This window comes from Puntigrus tetrazona, chromosome 7 (genome assembly GCF_018831695.1).
Source record: "Puntigrus tetrazona isolate hp1 chromosome 7, ASM1883169v1, whole genome shotgun sequence".
NCBI classification, from domain to species: domain Eukaryota; kingdom Metazoa; phylum Chordata; class Actinopteri; order Cypriniformes; family Cyprinidae; genus Puntigrus; species Puntigrus tetrazona.
The window spans coordinates 10,779,237-10,798,853 of NC_056705.1; the positions used below are offsets into that span (position 1 = coordinate 10,779,237).

At 40.7% G+C, this 19,617-nt stretch overlaps 2 long non-coding RNA genes across 5 annotated transcripts in view; one reads left to right on the forward strand and one right to left on the reverse strand.

The window, feature by feature from the left end:
* LOC122349463 overlaps positions 1-3,335 on the forward strand; it is a 3,706-nt gene extending 371 nt beyond the window's left edge. The window contains exons 1-2 of the long non-coding RNA XR_006251459.1: positions 1-138; positions 449-3,335. The exon at positions 1-138 is cut by the window's left edge and continues 371 nt beyond it. This is a non-coding gene — a long non-coding RNA (uncharacterized LOC122349463). The remainder of the gene's footprint in view (positions 139-448) is intronic.
* Positions 3,145-18,752, reverse strand: LOC122349462. 4 transcript variants are annotated; one of them, XR_006251456.1, is made up of 4 exons: positions 18,302-18,752; positions 14,710-14,780; positions 13,139-13,498; positions 3,145-3,708 (listed from the first exon to the last, which is right to left on the reverse strand). It is a non-coding gene; the product is annotated as an uncharacterized LOC122349462 (long non-coding RNA). The 4 variants fall into 4 exon arrangements; XR_006251458.1 differs by having other exon boundaries at positions 13,139-13,379; positions 18,302-18,751; XR_006251457.1 differs by lacking the exon at positions 18,302-18,752 and adding an exon at positions 16,847-17,278.
* Between the last annotated feature and the right edge of the window lie 865 nt (positions 18,753-19,617).

Here is a 19,617-nt window from a genome sequence, read left to right on the forward strand (position 1 = left end):
CTTAACACCTGCAGTTAGCGCGCGCACTTTGGTGGGTCATTTCCGGCATTTTTTTTTTTTTTTAGCGTTCTAATGCGTTCCATTTAATTCAAAACGTGAAGAATGTACATCGGAATGCAGAATTCAGCAGAACACGAGGTAAGAGTTTAGCTTGCATTATAGAACTCGTACAACGGCGTCCTTTCGTGCTGTGAATCGTTTTTGTGAGCTGAGGGTGTGTTTGGTTTAAATCGAGCTTAAATTGGGACCCGTTTTATTTTGATTTTGAACTGTTTTTACTTAAACGTTTTTTACGGCGTTCGTGTTTTGTCGTAAACATTAAAAATAGGCCTAAGCCTGCTCTAAATGCTTTCAAAACACTAAAATATGTTGACTTTTAAAGTGAAATTAAGTCAAAGTAATTAATAGTGGGACACAGAGCTAAATCTTGTCGTGTCTTTCATCTCAGATCGTTCAATTGGCCCTTTGGGAATAACTGGACAAACCACTTGAACCCAGCACATCACCTCTGACCCTTGTGTCAGCTGTGACTGGTCCTCAAGAGACTGGGCTTGACATCAACTTCTATAACACTAAAGAGCACCAATGAGGCTTTTTCACTGCCGGATTGTATACATTTATGTAAAATAAACGTTCAAGGCTAAATAATATTAACAGTGGGCCTGCATTTTGACAAAGGCCTAACTCTAACGCCTCATTAAAATGTATTTCACGGTGATGTAGATGTTTGGGACTTCACTTTTTTTTTGTTAGGTTATTTTAGCAATGCATCAAGACTAATACACATCTTGCACGAACGTAAAGAATGAATATCTCTTCTTATTAAAGAATAACGAAACAACCCCGTGTGCTCATTTGCTTAAGCGTTATTCAAGTTATTTAAGAGGCTTGTTTATAGCAAAGGGCACGCGTCTGGTCAGTTCAGAGTCAGTCTGACCTCTCGGTCCACTATAACCCTATTCTATTGCCTAAATCGCAGAGGTCAACTAGGAAAGCTATTGTAAAGATTAGGAGTGATCATGGAGCGTGTGTGTGCCTTAAAAAATTTGTATGCCCAAAATGTCCCTTTGGGGGAGCCCTTATTTGTAAAACTGGTATAAAGATAAATTAAATTTTTTATTGCAAAATGCAGCAAGTTTTCTGCTAGGGTTAGAGCGTGGGTTGTCAGGTTATCAAAAAAATTGTTAAAAAAAAAAATATTTAAAAACAAAAATGTATGCTAAGTCTATACAATGCAATGTTCCCATTTAAATATGTAAGATGTGAACTTTTTTTTTTTTTTTTTTTGCAGGCTCCAGCATAACATTGAGACAATTTATCTGCACATAAAGGCATTTCTAATCATTTTTAAAATAAAAGTTGTTTTAAAACGAACCACCAAAGATGCACAGAACGCTCTGCTGCTGGATAAAAACGGTAATAAAAAAAACATGGACGTTTTAAACCTTTTAAACGAACTAATATGCTGCAGTTGCAAAACGGCAGATGATTAGGGAACAGACGCATGCTAACAACCTGAAAAAAAAACAGGCGCGCGCTGAAGGCATTCTAACAATATTTCTTGGCCCAGCGGAAGCGCGCTCGCAAGTCTTCCCGTCTTGGTCAGATACACCGTTTACATTTGAAACATTTCAATGAGAAACTTTTGCGTATTTCAAAAAACCCTGCTCAATCAGATGGCGATTTTACTGGGGCTCACGCATACGATGCTGATTTCACCCCGTGGCTGATTTCTAATTGCAAACTAATGCTGTTACAAACTTACCCCGTCCAGGTCTCTCCTACAATATTAACTCGATATCCGACGACTAACGAGTCTCTTCTTTCTCCACGGGCTTATCCAGATATGAACAATGTGTTTTTGTTAGATTTAGATTGCTGTAAATCTAATACAGAGGTTGTTTATCGCTTATAGTAAACGTTTATTGAACAGCATATGCGATGGATAATTGTTCAGTGTGTGTTTTCTTTTTTTTTTCTTTCTTGTAATAAAATAATATAAATGAATGTGTTCTGCTGATATCGTCAGTTTGTTTCTTCCCATCTTTTTTTGTTGATTCGACTGATGCAAGTCAATTCCGCCATAATAAACGATATGCACTGGTATCATTGTGTAAGAAAATAGAGAAAAGTTTCCGCATCTTTGTTTCTTCGCATAAAGGCAAAAACGCAGCATTAATTACACATAATTTGTACCTAGTTTATTCAACGCATTTAACAATAGCCTGCTTATATTGTGGGAAGATGATATTGAGAAAGCACTCTTTTTTTTTTTAGTCTTCTGTAATCTACACGCTCCACAAAATCCGAACGAAGCAACAGAACGAGACTTTTATTTTAAAATGTACAGAAAAGCGCCGCCAATAGAATATATATATATATCGATTGAAAGCAATCCGAGTAAAAGCAGGCGTATCATAAAACACACCAAACGTTTGAGTTCACCCACACGATATACCATACCCTTTTTTACGAACCTGAAAACCTTTCAAGAAGCGATCGGAACTGGATAGATAAAAAAAATACACCCCTCAAAATTAATTTTCACTTGAGGATTAAATCTCGTCAGACGCGTCCATCTTAACTCGAGATTATGACCCAACGCAATTTAACCAGCGTTTTTACATATATCATATACATTACACATATATAATATGCATTACACATTCTCATCAGCCGTCAAGGTGCCATCGAAATGACCTTTGCCTCAAAATAATCTCATTTCATAACTATTTAGAAGATTTTTTACATATGCTTCACGCGCGGTGAACGGAAACGATCATTAACAGACGAGGATATCCCATTGAAGGGACTATATGAAGTCGTTTGATCTCCTTCCAGCGGATGTAAAAAGCACTAACGCGTCACCCAACGCGCGCCGAGCTGACTCACTCCGGAGCAGCGCGTGCGTTTTTGTGCCTTGCGCATGGATGAGAGAGGTGATTCACTGCTAGTTATTTTGCGCACTTGCTTGTTATGTGCTGTCCAAGGTGCTGACAGGAGCTCCAGAGCTGTGAGCCGTCAAGCTGCCTTGCAGTAGGTGGTTACAAAACAGCCTGTGGACACTACATGTGAAGCGCCTCCTACAGTGCATGCATTTCTACAGAACACAACTTTAAATTGCTTGCTCGGTGTCAACGGCCGTTCATTTAATGCTCAAATGTCGTTTATTTGTTGCATACATCACAATCAGACAAAAGGATAATCCAAAGGGAGGCCGGGCATAATTCTCGCGTCAAAGCCCATACATTAAAATGATCTGGATTGAGCACAGTTTCACGTACATTAAAGAGGGACGTTTTATAATAACACAAATCGAAAATGGAAAGCACGTAAATCAGGATATGCAAAAAACACAGATGCTGGTATTTTTCCATTCTGACAACTTTCATTGTAAACTTTTCACACATTAAGGCACATCGTTTTCTTCAGTTCATACAGCACCGATACGATTGTACAACACGTTTTCTAACATCTGAGATTCAGTATTAGCGATTGTCTGAAGACCGCAAGGTTAAATCAATTAGTGCACATTTTAAACCGTCCCTCATCTGCTTGTTTAATGTCCACAGCGAACCATCAGGAAGAGACGCTGGGTTCCTGAGGTGATGTGATTGACCATTTGAGCTGAACATGGCAGGATGGCCTCGGTTTCTCCGGCAGCTGATGACGAAAGGTGGGAAACAGCACAGTCTTTTTGCCAGGAGCCTGGTTAGAGAGAGAAAAACAAAATGATTAATATGATACGCCTTACTGTTACGACATAAACAAATCAGCCAAATTAGAACTAAATCCGCATTGTTGTTAATAAGTGGAAAATGGAGGAAATGGAAAAACCATATTAACATGTTAACGTTAGAAACAGACTCGAGCATCTGGAGGCGCACGGTCACAATAGATGTCAGATTTTCCGCGAAGATGTTTTCAGCGTTTCTGAAAGGAAAATAAAAATACTTCCAAAACGGATCGGGCGTACTGAAGTTTTTGATGTCTTGAATGTCTCTTCAATATCAACTCGGATATATCTGATTGATTGAAATGCAAATGAAAATGCCGTCTTCCGTACCCCATTCCAGATAAATCTAGCGATCTATGAGAAAACGGTTCAGGGTTATCAATCAGCTCTGCTACAAATACGGTAAATTGAAACAACGCAATGCAAACACGACATCTTGGGCTGCGTTTTGTTCTCGTTTCACGCCAAATAATAGAAAGCGGATTTACGGCTTTGCAACGTCGCTAATATTCTAAACGTTGTCGATTTTTTTTTTTTTTATATAAAGGTTGGAGTCCATTTGGTGGTCCACTGGTGGTTTTTCCAATGGTTTATTTTAATGAGAACAATCAAACATCTAAATTGCGGTTTGGGGGTAATGCCGCGTCTTTTGTGCGAGTGTTATTCTGCAATTTTACAACATGGCCACGTTCACTCAGCTTAGCGGTCATTATGGTTTTAAAGAGGATGACATTTCGAGATCGCTTCGAGTATTTTTATATCGCTCCAAATAACGCAGTCAGTAAAACAAATTTGGTTATCTAGCGAAGGGCAATGCGTACAACTTCGCAACACTTTTGCATGCGTTGACCGTATTTGTTTACAATCCCTCATTCTTCATTTGCTTCCGAAAGTGGCGCGAATCATTTCTATACCCCGTCACCCTTAGAATTTGTGTACGATGTGTACCAACGCCATTACCAGTTTTCCCAAATTATATGTAGAGAGGTTTATGGACAATTTAATCCCTGCAGGAGACTTGGCAAGACCCTTTTCTCTGTCAATTTTCACCCTCTGCTTCATTCAAACCCCCTCTCTCTTTCTGTGCCTCTACAATGTGGGGTTTCTTTCTGTCTCTTTTTTTATATTCCCGCATATCTTTTTTTTTTTTTTTTTTTTTTTTTCCTCAAGCTCTCACCCCCCTCCCCAAAAAAACCCCCCTCAGACAGCATGCAGCTTATGCAAATCACTGGCCTTTTATTCTCAATTCTAGTCCTCAGCCTTGAATGAGACCTCAAGAAAACACACACACACACACACACACTCGACTCTCACTTGTTCTCACCACACTCTACTGTAATGGGAACGGAGCCCTCCATGACATTCTAATGCACTATGTACCACGGCGCTCCACTATGCTGATTGTACTAGAAACAATCATATTAAAAAGTTCTTAATATTGTTGCAACTGTCCACCAACTGTGCAAAGAACTGCGCTCTTTAAAATGAATGTTTCAAAAGGGGGTTTTCACAACGATTGCGCAGGAGAACTCTTTTCGGTTCCCTAACAAAAACCTTTGAGTGAACAGTTCTCAAAAGTACAATCCCTTTTCTCCTACAAAGAACATTTTGTGGAATCAAAATGTTACAGGTTCTTCGTGGAACCGTCCAAAAGAACGTACTTAAAAGTAATTTTCCAAAAGGGAGTTTTGGCAGTGATGCTTCAGTTTAGAAGAACCCATCTGGGTTCCTCAAGTACCTTTCTGAGGCATTTTTCTAGAGTGATAAACATGCGCGAAACCTTTTTTTCCACCACAACCTTTTGTGGAATGGAAATGTAGCAGATTCATCAGGGAACCAATGATGCAAACAAAGAACATTCTTAAAAATAGATATTTTCTTTCGTAGTGTGAAGAACATTTTATTATCTTGAATGCTTTTCCACTAAAAATAGTTTTTTATGCAATTGAAAAGTTTCGTGCACTGGTTTAAAAACTATTTTCACTCAGGAATTGATAGTAAATTTCACAAACAATTACAAAAGAGAAAAGTAGCGCACCGAACTGAACGTGCAAATATTGACGTACACGAAACGTTCACAACTTTCAGAAAATAATTTTTGAGAGTGTAGCATATCAGTGTAAAACCTAAAAGCCTGCAATCATCTACCAAGAATCGCAAATATTGTTCCTAGATGAGAAGTTGCATCGAGGATTATGGGATGGAAGTAGACTAGACATTTTAGGAAGGAGGGGGCTGTTTACCAAAGTCACTGTGACAAGAGGAGGGGGGGGCTGATGAATATAAAGTGCTTGCTGCCATTCCCAGGGTCTGGAACACACACACACACACACACAGGCTGTATATATAAGAGTGTGTGTATACGGAGGGGCGAGCCAACCAGCCTGACTTCCCTCAGACACTTTGACAGGCGGGCCTTTTCACCAGCGCATTGCTGGGCCAGCCAGCTCTCGCTCCCTTAGCAACGGCACAGAGTGGAGAGCCCCCTCCAGCCCGCCACCAAAACCACAGGGGTGGGGGGACGGGGCAGATAGGGTGTGGGTTACAAGGGGTGAGCTGGTTCACAGGGGTGGATGAAGAAGTTCCCAGTCTGGCTGGGACTCCCACAGGCAATGAACTTGAACTTGACTCTGATAGCATTAATGAGGATCGCACGTCCTTACACAATATTTGCATATGCACTGGAGAGGGTATTATAGTTTGCTAAATCTAAAGTCATAAAAAGTCATGTTCATTATTTGAAATAAAAAATAAATTAAAAAAAATCACTGAAATAATAATAAAGTTTGTTTTCTAATGAAAATGTTTAGTTTTAGTTCATAATAAACTGATAATATTAACAATAATAATCATGAATTGGAGGTTATTCTTGATATTATTGGGTAATTATCAAAATAATTGTCTCATCTTATTTTCATTCAGTTGGTTGCCAACATTTTTTCATATAGTTTAAGTTGTTGCACAAAAATAAGTACAAAAATACAAACATTATTCAACAAAATTGCTTAATCTAGCAAGAATTAAAATGAAAAAAACCCCCACCTGTAATAGTATATAAATGATACTAAAACAACACTCATGTTTTCCATGTTGTATTTGAAATAAAGTAATAGTTTAATTAAAAAAAGTCATTTTTTCGTCATTTACTCACCCTTATGAACACAAAAACATTAAAAGGTTAAAAATGTATTTTGACAATATAAGTCATATAAAGTCCAGTGTTGTTTGAACAACAACATTTTTCCAAGTAAACAATGGCAGACTTTATTTTTTTTTTCCCCTTTGGTGAACTATCCATTTAAAAGCAAACATTAAAAAAACTGATCTTTCAACAATGTATATTTCCTTTCTATTTACATTTTAAAAGTGATGGTAATTCTCCTCATTAGGATGTAAAGTGGGCAAAAAGCGAAGCTAAGCCACAAAGTAAGGATAATTATATCTCAAGGTCTTTTATAATGGTGGGGCCATGATGGAGGTTTAAGTGTTCCCTGGTCTCCACTCTCCTGTTTTTGAATTCCTAGTCCTGCTCTTTGCTCTCGCATCCTCCAGGATACAGTTACTGGCGTTCCTGTGAGTGCTTAAAGGATTTGCAGGGAAGTCCCAGCTTCTCTTTTATTTCTTTGCTTCATTACAAATTACATCGGCAGAACTTTGCAACTCAACTCTGGTCTAGTCAGGTCACTCCAAACTCATCTTCAGCGCTCTGCATTGTTATCAACAAAAGAAAAAAGTCTTTGAAAGAACTTGTTTCCAATGTGACCTCGTTTTTTTTTTTTCAAGGTTACGCCCTCAATACAATACAATACAGAAATGAGGATTTTAATGGCATAGACCTGAATAATAAGGAACAAAACATCATCTAAACTGATTTGAAGTCACACGAGGGTACCTTTTTATATGCTTAGAATTCATCTAAAAGCCCACTTAAAGGCACGGTTCACCCAAAAATGATATTTGTCATTATTTATTCACCCTCATGTTATTCCAAACCTATATGACTTTCTTTCTCCCGCTGAACGCACATGCACAAAAAATATATTTTGAAAGGCGATCTTACTTTCTTTTGTGTTCCACGAATAAAAAGACATGAAGGTGAGTAAATGACGGCAGAACTTTTAGTTTAGGGTGAACTGTCCCTTTAAGGTAAAACACTGGCTTTTATCCATCTCACGCTCTGGATTAAGGTGCTTTATAGTTCTGTGATCTTAACATCTTCATTATTGCTCTGGATTACCTGCGCTTAATAGTTCAGTTTAGATCTACCACTTTGCTGACTGTGGTTCTTTTTGCTGCCTGTTATTCCAACCACGGTCCTGCTCGGGAATCCCAATCCCAGGCTTTTCATGGCCACTCGTCCGAGGAGGGGAGGAAAAAGGTGGGGGAAACGATTTCAAAGCTCCCCCGTAGCTGATACAAAGCTGAGAACAACCCTTTCGTGGGATAATCGCGTTTATCCTGAGATTAAGACGAGATCGACAGCTGAGGTATCCAAAGGGAATTTTACCCTAAACCGCACAATGGCCTTTAACACGAACCCAAGAGATGCTTCGGAGTCATTTCTCGCCACTGTTCAGTTATGATCAGCGATGAAAGCGTAACTCGTCTAAGCGTCTTCATTAACACTATCCATTCTCAACTTGTCCTTGAGAGACAGTAAAGCAGCATGCATTAAAACTGACTTCTATAAGAGACGTATATATATATATATATATATATATATATATATATATATATATATATATATATATATATATATATATATATATATATATATATATATGCCAAATGTGAGGTTTCTCAGAAAGCAATAGCAGCTTCCATTCTCCCTGCAGTCATATATGTTTCCAAATCTAATCTGGCACTAAGTTTTTATCACAAGAGCATGAAATGAAATCTCACAGAGCTGGCTTTTAGAAATAAATATGTGAGGCCCTATAACACTGGACATAAAGATGACATATGACGGGGAGAAAACTGTTAGTATGCCAGACAAATATTCCCAGATAGCCACCTCCCATAGGCCTTTGATATTAACATGCCAGCTGCAGCAACTGCCACATGGGGCCACAGACTGAGCCAGACAGTAAAAGCCCTCCCCCACCTCCCCTGTTCTCCGCCAAACACACGTTTCCTCGATATTTCATTGTTCATCAGTGTATTTATTAACGTCAATTGTTTATCTCACCGCCGTGTTGCTGTGGAGAGCCGAAAACCTCAGTTGGTGACACAGTGTCCTCGAAGGCTTTGTGTGCAAGTGCTCTAACTCTCATCCAATACTTTTTTTTTTTCCCTCCTCCTCACTGCACCCATCTGCTTTTTTTCTGTTTTATTTAGCACACATAATTCCTCCTTTCTTAGCCATTCCCCTTTTGCGTTGCCGTGAAATGCTGCCTCTGTCCCAGCGCAAACTTTCTCTGTGGTTTTCTGTATCACTGCTTCCATTTTACTGGGTAATATATTGTAATGGAGCTTTAATTAATTGCTTGCCCAACTGCTGTGCCCTGGCAGAAGGGGGAGAGGAACAAACCGTCCTTCAAAAACCGACTCGATTTTGCGTGCAAAATGCGTTAATATGTACACAGAACTTTACGTTTCCTACGTACATGCGATGCACATCGAGCACGCTCTCAAACACGTTACATTTATGCATCTAGCAGATGCTTGCAAAAGAGCCAACAATAATTGCGATGCAAATCAATATTTAAACTGCGCGCGCCAAGGCGTAGAATAAAAGATACAGAATGAAATGCCGCACTTTAGAATGCATCAATTAGCGTTGACCTTCAACGACTTAAACTCGATAACAACTCTAGCAGGCACTGCGAAAATACGTCAGAGAGGAGTGCATCTACAAACGCTCGTGCAATTCCTGACCGCGCAAGCATAAGATGCTGCTAACAACACGCTCTCAAACGCAAGCCAGAGAAATAAAGCCCCGTCCTCAGCCGTTCCCCGAGGATAGTCTCTTAGGGTTTTGGTGCTAATTTAGGCATCTGGCTCTGTCTGGGCCTGAGCATCTTTCTCAGCTTATTACCCTCCACTGTCTCTGGCACTCCATCCGTACAGACAATGGTGGGAAACAGGGGGGACCGCGGACCCACGTCAAGTACTCGCCGTACAATGCTGCCATTGTGGAAGAGGAGAGGGGTCTGGAATAATAATGTGGGCACTATCAAACTGTTTACCAACACGGAGCCTACAGCTGACCGTTTGCTCCTTACCTCTTACGAATCATAATTTGCGGCATTTCTATTCATGCTTGCATACGTGCAAGGAGAAGTTGTGTACAAAGCACTCTTTCTTCCGCACGGACATGAAAACACATTTTACGTTTTACACGCGGATGCAAATGACCTTGTGTTGAAGTGATTATTGTGCCAGACACCTTGGGAGACATTTCAAGGAATTGCCCTTTTCAGTCCATGAAAAAATATAATCACAGTCATGCCTAAAATCCACATATGCCACATAAAGCACATTACGTTGGACTGCTACCAGAGAGAGAGAGAGAGAGAGAGAGAGAGAGACAGAGACAGAGAGAGAGAGAGCTATAGACAGTAATCCAAATGTGCTAAGCATTTTATTTTATTTTTTTTACATTTGAAAGATCTGATTTTACTGTATACATGCATTTAGACTGGAATTATTGCACAGCACCACAGTGTGTTTTTTCTAGTTTTTGTGCTTGCTCGATGAAAAAAATATTTCGTTTTTCTGACTCAAATACTCGCGCGCGCATTCTGTTTGACTGAAAACACAAAGAACTGGTAAACCACAAAAACAATACACAGTTCAGCGCGTCATTTGCATATTGAAAACTGGAAAAATCTGGTATGGGTTTGGCACCGTGCCAAGCGGCATAATTAACACTTTTCAGCCACTGCTCTGCAGCAGTCACATTATGCTCTGACAAGCATCCACTCCCCCTGCTCGACCGCTTATACTAGCACACACAACACGAACGCACGAACGCGAATGTGAATATTTATTCTTGCTTCTATACGTTTGTAAACTCTGTTAACGTTTGCTGTTAAACCATCTAAGGTTGTGCTGCCATTATGCGCCGTTTGAGCAAATGCGGTGTTGTTGTGTAACGGTATTGCATTAGACTCTCCGTTCAAGGGTATAAAATGAGTTTTGTGTCCCTATGTGAGATATTTAAGCACTGAAGGTCTTTTACATAAAACCCTGAGAGATGCGGAGGGAGGAAACCCCTCCCCCTCGCAGCAAGATACACAGCCTAATTAGAAATTCTCTATTAAAGGTACAGTCTCTCATTTCCAGGCTACTATTTTGTCCAAGGATGAGTTTCAAATTCATGCTTAGCGTTTGGTTGCAAACCCTTAGTTTTGTATTTTTTTCTGCATGCAGATTTCCGTGTATTAATAATATAACAACATCAATTGAGACAAATGCGCTGCGTTAAATCTTAAATCTGAAGCTTTGTGTTGTAGCATGATATTATTTTTGCTTTTCTATTACAGGCTCAAAAACATGTCCTAAATTATTCAGCCTTTGGCTATTTCTTTTAAAAATATGAATATGGATCGCTCTTGTCTCTCATATGCAAAACTGAGAAAGCAAATGGTTCTGCTTAATAAAGACTGCAAAAATGACATTTTGGATTCAGAACGGACACATTTTTGCATTGTACATTTGCGTGTGTGTGTGTGTGTGTGTGTGTGTTTATCCCTGGCAATTTCTTGAATGCATATGTAATTCTCTGCGAGGAAAAAAGGCAGACAGGACACAAGCACAACGGCAACATCAAAGTCTGTTTTTGCTTTGAAATTAAAAAAAAAAAAATCGGAATTCAGATTTAAACATAAACATTCAAAATATAGAACACCGCCACGTGCCGTTGCTAAAGCGCTGCTGTGCCTTTAATTGGGGGCTCAGTCCTCTCTGCTTGTTCCTATGCAATTATGTTAATATGCAGAGCTTGTCTGGTCTTTTTCATTAACAGAGGCGCTTGCATCATTGTTTCCTTTATTTGTAAGCTCCACGGGCACCTTCCGTACATCAGTGATCTTTTTTACGCGTCTTTTTTGAAGGGCTTTTCTGCCAAGCCTCCTCTTTTAGGATAAAATGTCAGTCTTCTTAAAAAAAAAAAAAAAAAAAGCTCATTTATGGACAACGAGGTCTTTTAGGCACACAGGGTTTCCACGCTCAGTAAGTATGCAAAAACGGTTTTCTGTCATTACGAGGAGGATTCAATGGCTTTAAATATTCAGCAGATGACGCATCGTTTGTCTCGTCTTCGCATTTCAATACGTTTCCATGTATTTTGAATATTTACGCTCTATTCGTTTGTGTTGTTTTGGTTACAGCGAGAAAAAGCAAAGCAAATTTGTCATCCTAGAGCAAATGCGTTTCAGAATGCCTGTGTTCCACCTATTGTAATAATTTTCTGCAATGAACACACCAGCACAGCTCTGCATATCACCAGCAATCCATTATGACGCAACCAGTCACCTTTGCGAAGTGCATTTCGGTGTCTTCCATCCATTTCAATGACATAACACGCAGCTCTCTGCGAGCGGGCGGCCTGCGTACGTTTCCTTTTACCACGTAACATCCTAAGTGAGCCGAGCGAGCAATGCGACGTTTTGCACCTCTCGCCTCTTGACCGGCTAATGATACAAACTGCGGCCGTTTTAAAAGGCACCAAACATCATTAAAAGCATGGCACGGCGCGAGAGCCCGCAGATCTCTTTTCTAACATTAAAGTTGGGCAGGGGCAGCGCGCCTGCTTTTGTGAGCTGGTGAGGGGCACTTGGCACCTTTGTGCCAGCAATTTGGTGTATCATTAAGCGGCAGAAACAAAAGTGCTCTTCAGTCCAGGTTGACTCTGTCGTTTTGGTCAAGAGGATTCCGTATGTCAATTAACTTAGTCTCTCGAGTGAGTTCAAGCAGCTCTCGCTTTTTGGTTTCATCTGAAAACCCTCTGCGGTCATTTCGGCCTCGCCGCCGAAGCGAGGGTTTCGTGGCACGGCTTCATCCCGTACGCACACGTAACGCAACCTCCGGTCAATTAACGGCGTATAAAGAGCACAAATTAATAGCCGCTTTCATTGAAAACACGTATACAGCGGCAGGAGGGATTCGTCCGCGTTCAAAGCTGCCCACAAATCAGAAGGTCTTTGTGCATATCGTCGGTGTGCGCATTTAGATAACAGGGATATTCTCTAATTAGTCAGGAAAGATGAGAGCGTGATAGCTCTTTTTAAAGAATACAGTTTGGGCCTAATCTCACGCCACCAAAAAAGCACTTTATAGCAGGCATCGGCCCGATTCGTTTGCTTTACGTCTCAAACGACCTGGCGAACCCACCGCAGGAGCTAAAAGCCGTGGCAATAACGCGGGAGCTAGTCTGATATAGGCAACGATGCAGCTTACCTCATGCCAACACAGCCATTTTAGGGAGCAGCAGCCAGCTTCTCCATCAAGATGGCTTCCTGAAAGCACACCCCTCATTCAGACTTGCAGTCTTCCAGCATCTGGTGGTCCGTGGCAACTGGCAGCCTCTTTGTCCCCATTGGCACTTGGGATGTAGAGTCTCACTCCTTTCTTTTTTTCCTCTTTTCTCCGGGGGCACAGATGGCACTAAATGCTTCCGTTGACGAAGAAGGGAGGGGAGCTGGTAGAAGAAGGATGAGGGTTGACTATTATTTTTCTTTTCTTTCATTTGGACAATTGCACCATTTTTTTCCTCTCTCCCTCTTGCTCCAAAAAGGCAGTGTAAATGGCTGGCAGTTGCTAAGGGGAAACAAGAAAATAAAGGACAAAAAGCCCCTTTTATCACTGCCAAAGCAGATGTCATGGCAACTGCTATATATTATTTCTTCAGATAATATAAACGGTATCAGGCGAGCGTAATTTCTCGCTCGTGTCATGCTAAGTAACTGCGCGTTCAGACGATCCTGGTATTAGTAATGTAAATAGCTGTGCGTTGGCTCGACGCGAACGGTGCGAAGACACGAACGTCCGGCTTTTGTGCTCTCGTAGCCAGCTGTGCGATTGGTCACCGTGAAGGTATACTGAATCGGCCCACATCAATTACTGTCCACCCATAATTTCATTGAATAACCCTTATTCAATTGTGCTAGGTAACCAGTTTAGCTGGAAAAGATCATTGTTAATGAATGATGACAGAATTTCTTTGCTCACATTAATTTTACATAAAGTAATATGCAATGTGATAGTGGCCCCATACATTCTTATCATTATCGAGATGGAGACGGACATATAATTTCCTCTCTCCGATCATTTATCGCATTGAAGCCTTTGGCCTAATGTCCCGCAGTCATACTAACCGCGGATTCTCAGGCATGTTCAAATATATTGTGATTTAGATTTATTTTCCTTCTTTCCACACAGGTCACGCTTAATGCTTTGAGGGATATTTCTTGAGATAATTACGCTGTTTACGTTCAACGGCCACAGCGAGTCCTTTTCTCATTCATTTGCTAATGCTGTGCGGGCATTCTCAAGCACAAACCACGCGGCTTGACGCAGAACGTATCGGTTAAACATGCAGAAAACTTTTTTGGGCATCTTTTGCACTTTAAATGCAAAGAACCCGTTGGTGTCTGGTGCAAATGCCAACCTTTAATATCTACCACGTGCTCAAAAAATAAAAAAGCGTCGGGATCATTGTATGAGTGTACACATACGCAGAAACACTCTCGCAGATCTAGGTCACGCAGCCACAAACAGAATGCTTTTTATGAATATGCATGTATATGGTGAGAGAGGGAGAGATATATAGGTTTTCTGATGAAAGATTCATGTCATGCATATAGTGTCTTGGACTTGATTGGGGATTACTATTTGCATTTGGATCCTTTCAAGTGCATGCATTCATTAGCATATACTTTATGATTTACTGTGTGTTTGAATCAGATTAACTCTACGACTAATTGTTCTAATTACAATGTTGCATTGTAATGCGCCTTGATTGCACTTACCAGATGGTGTTTTTCCCCTCAGCTCCAGTCCTCTGGTCTCTCACAAAGACACTGCAGTTTGGTTTGAGAGGCTACAGTGAGGTGAAGTAATAAAAAGACACCAGGATTAGACGATCGTCAGAGTATTTAAGGTTAAATTATTGATATAATTCACAAACACATAAATGACATGCGGAACACGGAATCAAAAAGCTCAAGCTAGGCCTGATTTGCTCCTTAAATCACATTTGGCATTACAATTTATTTATTGGATTCATTTTTTGTGAAACTGGCAAATGTAGAGAATGCAAAATCTGCTCAGTCAGCTCATGAAACTTATTCTTTTATGTTCTCCGTCGTGTTTTTCCCTCTTTAAGCTGAATCTATCAATCAGTTCCTCTTCTTTTTATTTAGCCTAGTTAAAGTGGCACCCTAAGCTCAGACACCTTTCTAAATAAAAGTGTGCATCTTATGTATTTAGTACATGCATTATTATCCACACAGCAGTAAAACAAAGACCAAAGTGTCAGGCAATCTACAGATTAAACTGGCTTGGATTTCAAGCACACTCGCCATTAGATTTTTAATTTTTTTTCTCGAGATGGCTTTAGAATTTTTTTTATATTGTGTCGCTATAATAGGCTACCTTAATTTATTATAACCATAAATGAAGGACACCGCATTTTTAATACGTGGTTTACTGAAAAGCATCTTAACACACGTGTGTGTTTCTCCCAAAAGCGCTTATACACCTCTAATGAATTTCAGCTCTGAACGTAAACATAATATTTACATCGTTTTCAGTAATTTTACAGTGGTATGAGGGTGATGTCTCGCAATCAGCCTGCGTCAAAAAAAAAAAAAAAAAAACACAGGGATGAAAAAATGCATTCATTCCCTTTTGGTTTCCGCCTGGTGTCTTCATCTTTGATGTGTAGAGCCAGATTAATATGATCAATCATAATGAAGCTGCTTCAGCATGATGTCATCGCCCAAGTTACTGTGAGTGGGTAAATGACGTCACAATCATTTTTTTTTTTTTTTTGAACGTCAGCGTTGTTTAAAGATGCATTAAAATGCAGTCTATACAAAAATACTTAAACACGTTTCTTCCCATTTACTTTTTTCCCAAGTTTAAAATGTATTTGTATATTTTGCGGGGCTCAAAAAACAAACTGTATAACAAGAGTCTGGTAAAAAAAAAAAAAAAAAAAAAAAAAAAAAAAAGGTCTCACTAAAAGTCGGATATTATCTGGCGGTTTGAGATTACACAATGTTACACACTAAAAGCGTCGTAATATTTTAACATATTTTCCGCTAAATCATCACCAGCACAAAGGAAGCCATTTTGTGGACATGTGACAAAAACGATTTCACCTTTTCGTCGTCTCAGGCGTTATTTGTCGTCGCGCGCGCGTCGAGAAGAAGGGTTTTCCCACACGCTTTAAGCGTTCGTTTATCCTCGATTAGTAACCCAAAATCGCGTGGCTTTGCTTCTACAGCAAACCGAGATCGAGCACCACCTATCAGGTCCGATTCGAGCGCATTAAACGCAGGCCTCTTTTTGCGCGTCAGATGCTGAATTAAAGCAGGCGCAGAAGCCGCAGCACGGGTTTACCTGGTTTGAGCAAAAGATACCGGGGTCGATCCAAGCAAGCAAGCAAGCAAGCAGACTTCGAGACTAGCTATGAAGTCCATCCAGCAGAAAGTTGCGCAACTTGAAGATTTTGCGCGAAAATTAAAATGCAACGTAAACCAATTAGGCCTAAACTCCGCACGCATCGCCTAATTAACAGTAAAAGTTCGCTGGCTCAGTTTTTAAATGATTGTACAGTCTAACATAAACGATCTACCTTTTCGGGCTTTTTATTCATTTCTCAGACGAAATCACATTTGCCATCAAAACCAACTATAAAAGTTCATACGTTTTAATATTTATAACTGCAGCTCTTTTATATAGCGTCAAGCACGAGTTAAATAAAACCTAGACACTTTAGACTCGTTTTTTTTTAACAAAGGCTAATCGTTGCAGCGTTGAACGCGCACCTCGCATTTAAAAAAGACAAATCCGGAAACATTACGCGCGACCCATGAGCTCGAGCCCGTGACTTTAAGGTGCACGGATTGAAACGCCTCACACAGAGCAGGGCCTGCTTACCTCGTGCGGCTCCCTGCCACCACCGCTTCCCCACTCGTCCGCTTCGCAGTTAAGGAGGACGTTTCTACTTTCGGTTATCTAGCTTTATGAAGGCAGATAAACACTCATACAGCTAGATAACCAAAGATAGCAACCACCTCCTGTCAACTCTTTTTTTTTTGTTTTGTTTTGTTTTTTGTTAAACGTGGAACGTCTCGTAAAGTCGACCTGATAAACGAAAACAGGGTTAATGCGCAATAAACAAATCGCACGATCCTTTATAGACCTATAAATACCGTTAACGAGTCAAGTGTTGAATGGACTTGTGAGGTTCTCCAGACCTCGGCACACGTGGTGAAGACATAATCCACAATAGTCGAGGCCTGGCGTTGCGATCTGGATCGGTTTCAGATGCCTTTGGAGTTATTATCGGGTTTTTTTCCCCCCTCCCCGTTCATCTAAACTGGATTTTGCCCCTTCTGGTCGCTAATAATCCTTAAAAACGATTATCGAGGCTAACCATTTCATCTGGCTCGTTGGGTTCCAACAATCAGAGGGTTATAACACCTCCACGTGCCTACATCTCCATGCATTATTTCATCTCGTGCGTTATATCTCCGCAAACTGCAGTGGGCTTTCAGCCAAGTTTAATGTAAATCTTACTTTTTTTCCCCTCCAAAATTATGCAATTCAAAAATAAGTCCCAGGCATTTTACAAAGTTAACGCTACGTCGCTTTCATTCTACAGGGGCGCGTGCTCGATATATTTTGATATACAAATAACTTTTCCATTTTTGCTCAAAACGTGCGTATCGTCGTTTAGTTAAACGCATTGTTAATTCTATTCTGCGTTGTTTCTAAACGGTAGGAATTATAACGCGCAAACTGCATTGCATTATAAAAGCTATTTATGCAAGCATGCGTGAAGCAAAACGCGCGCAAGTGCGTTATATTAATATAGAGATGCGTTTTATTTATACGTTTAATTCTGTGCAAGAGCAGCGCAGCATGCTTTAACAATCAGAAAGCCACTAAATTCTAAATTAAGTTAGTAAAGGGCTGCAAACACGCATATAGTGTACCTAATCCGAAATGACTTAAAAATGGCTACTTGGATACCACGTCGCCTTTATTATGTTACTGTTAAAGATACGCACGCTATTTATTTAATGACAATTCCTGATGCACCTGCTGCGAGTGTACAAAGTACAGAGGGCCACATGCACTTACCACTCAACATGGCCTTGTCTGTCACATGGGGTCAGTTACAAGCAATTCACGTACAATGTTAGGCACGCATGCATTTTAACATATAGCTATGCATTTGTTTACACTTTAAAGTCCACCCAGAGACTACTAAGTTATTAAGAGTTATCGTGAAAAGAACAGTTCGGTGGTTCAAGCCGAGCAAACGAGCCGGTTCACCTTTAAAAATACAAACGCACAAGAATAACCGAGGTAATTTAAAAAGCTTACTTTTAACAACCGATGCTCATATTCCTCTCTGTCAGAAAGTAAGCTACGAGCGGCCGAGTGTCGGGGACAAATAGAGGTTCCCGTGCGTCCAGCGTCAAAGAACATGACGCTGAAATCATCTGGAGCATCTGGTGAAAAGCCCAACTCTTCGGCGCATCTCTTCAGCGACGCGTTTTCCATTCAGAACTCGCGGTCCCCGAGCGTTCAGCCGTCGAACGCCGCGTCCCGGCCATCCAGAGAACGGAACGGGCAGTTTAATTTCCAAGATGGGGAGTTCCTCCCGCGATAAAAAAAAAGCACGCTTGCAGCGTTCGTGCGTGGACGCGAGAGGAGACGCGAGGTGCACTTCGCGAAAGCGCGCGCGCGTGCGGGCGACGCTCTCGTTGCCTGTCCGTCCTGCGCTCCGCGCACGCGATGTTTCTCTCTCTCCAGCTCGAGAGAGTCTAGTTTCTGACCGAACGCATCCTCCTCTGGCAGTTCTCTCCTGCAGTGACGTCACTCCGGCAGCAGGCTGCCGAGCGGCCAATCACAACCCCGCGCGCGCGCGCTCCGTTTCTCCCCTCCCGCGCGCGCGCGCTTTCCACGGTTTGCTGAGTGCGCGCGCGACGGAGTGTCGCCTATAGGTTGCGGAGTTCCTATAGTAACCCAAAACGAATCGAGTCGTGCCTATAGTTTCAGCGCTGCCTCAAAATATGTGCTTTTTAAAGCGATTAAGAGGTTTATCGACATTCAAAATATTCAGCTGCGTAGAAGTAGGTCGGCTTCGTGCGTCTGTCGTTTCCATTTGGCACATATCTTCACATCTTTACGTTCATCTCTCTTTTTACGTTTCTTTTCGCTTCCGCGTGTCTGTTTGTCTCCAAGTCCTGAAGCTTCTGGAACCGATGAAAAAAAAAAACCTAGTAATCCAATAAAGCTGATTATGCGTCTGAAAGGAAAATACAAAGTGCATGAGTGTATGTGTAGTAATGCTATAAAAACGTATTTGATGGCCATGTGCAGTTATTTTGATTAAATAGGAGACAATTATATTTTTAGAGAAAAGAAGGGATGTAAATATTTCCTATTTCCCATTTTTTTGTTCTCCGTCTCTGTTGTCCAATCTTGCATTAGCGATTCTTCCTATTAAAACACGTATTGTAATACATAAACAAACAAAAAAAAAAGAGTTACAATTCTTATCTATGCATTTGCTTCAACTACAGCACGTTACAATGTGCTGACAGCAGATATTTTAACTCCCGCGTTCCTACATACAGTTTATCGCGGCTTCATTCGTACTTTATGGGTTACGCGTTACAGGCTATATAGAGTCC